The 1,865-nt window shown below is 38.6% G+C and overlaps 1 pseudogene; it reads left to right on the forward strand.

Moving 5' to 3' along the window:
* Positions 1 to 221: 221 nt before the first annotated feature.
* LOC114511562 lies at positions 222 to 1,019 on the forward strand (annotated as a pseudogene).
* The last annotated feature ends 846 nt before the right edge of the window (positions 1,020 to 1,865 follow it).

Raw genomic sequence — 1,865 nt, forward strand, 5'->3', positions numbered from 1 at the left:
ATTAGAACAAAAGATCTACACAGACTAAAAGTAAAGAGATGGAAGAAAAAAATATTCTAATCAAACAGACATTAAAAAAAAGCTGGGGTAGCAATACTTATATCAGACAAAACAGATGACCAAAAAACCCATAAAAAGAGATAAAGGACACTTCATAATACTTAAGGGAACAACACATCAAGAAGATATAACCACTGAAGATAGCCATTGCAGTACACTGAGCTCCATAGAGACAGTGCTAGGGCAAGTGCAAGCTGGACGGACACTGGGTAACTGTGCTCGCTGAGGAAAAGTAATTAAACATGGGGAAAGGAGATCCTAAGAAGCCCAGAGGTAAAATGTCATCATATGATTTCTTTGTGCAAACTTGCCAGGAGGAGCACAAGAAGAAGCACCCAGATATTTCAGTCAACTTCTTAGAGTTTTCTCTTAGAGTTTTCTAAGAAGTAGTCAGAGAAGTGGAAGACCATGCCTGCTAAAGAGAAAGGAAAATTTGAAGACATAGCAAAGGGGGACAAGGCCCATTATGAAATAAATGAAAACTTATATTCCTCCTAAAGAGTGGGGAGAAGTTCAAGGACCCCCATGCACCCAAGAGGCCTCATTCAGCCTTTTTCTTATTTTGTTCTGAGTATCACCCCAAAATCAAAGGAGAACATCTGGCCTATCCATTGGTGATGTTGCAAAGAAGCTGGGAGAGATGTGGAATAACATTGCTACAGATGACAAGCAGCCTTATGAAAAGAAGGCTGATAAGCTGAAGGAGAAATAATAAAAATGATATTGCTGCATACCAAGCTAAAGGAAAGCCTGATGCTACAAAAAAGGGAGTCGTCAAGGCTGAAAAAGGCAAGAATAAGAAGGAGGAGGAGGAAGATGAAGAAGATGAAGAGGAGGAGAAAAATGAAGAAGATGATGATAATGAATAAATTGGTTCTAGTGCAGTTTTTTTCTTGCCTATAAAGCATTTAACCCCCCTGTACACAACTCAGTTCCTTTTAAAGAAAAAATTGAAATGTAAAAAAAAAAAAAGATTACCATTGTAATATATATGCACCCAAAATAGGAGCACCCTAGTATATAGGAAAATCTTGGAGGACTTCAATAAAGATATCAACAGAAAACACACTCACAGTAGGGCAAAGATCTACTGGCTAGATCTTCCAAGCAAGGAATCAAAAATGATATTGTGGCATGGAACAACACTCTAGATCAAATAGACTTAGTTGATATACACAGAATTTTTCATCCAAGGAAACAAAACACATTCTTTTCTAATGCTCATGGAACATGTTCAAGATAGACCACATAGTACGACACAAAACAAGCCTCAATAAATTCAAGAATATTGAAACCACAATGAGATACCACTTCACACCAGTCAGAATGGCCATCATAAACAAAGCAAACAAACAACAAGTGTTGGAGAGGTTGTGGAGAAAAGGGGACCCATAGTGCACTGTTGCTGGGACTGCAGACTGTACAACCACTATGGAGAGCAGTATGGAACTTCCCTCAGAAAACTAAAAATGGATCTGCCTTTTGACCCTGCAATTCCACTGCGGGACTCTATCCTAAGAACACTAACAACACCAATACAAAAGAACCTTTGCACCCCGAGTTCATAGCAGCACAATTTACAATAGCCAAGTGCTGGAAGCAACCTAAATGCCCTCAGTAAATGAATGGATACAAAAAAACTAGGTACATTTACACAATGGAATTCTATTGAAGCAGAAAGAAAGAAGGAGTTCCTACCATTTGCAACAGCATGGATGGAGCTGGAAAGCATTATGCTAAATGAAATAAGCCAGGGCAGTGAAAGACAAATACCATATGATCTCACCTTAACAGGAACCTAATCA

Source organism: Phyllostomus discolor, chromosome 12 (assembly GCF_004126475.2).
Source record: "Phyllostomus discolor isolate MPI-MPIP mPhyDis1 chromosome 12, mPhyDis1.pri.v3, whole genome shotgun sequence".
Taxonomy (NCBI): Eukaryota; Metazoa; Chordata; class Mammalia; order Chiroptera; family Phyllostomidae; genus Phyllostomus; species Phyllostomus discolor.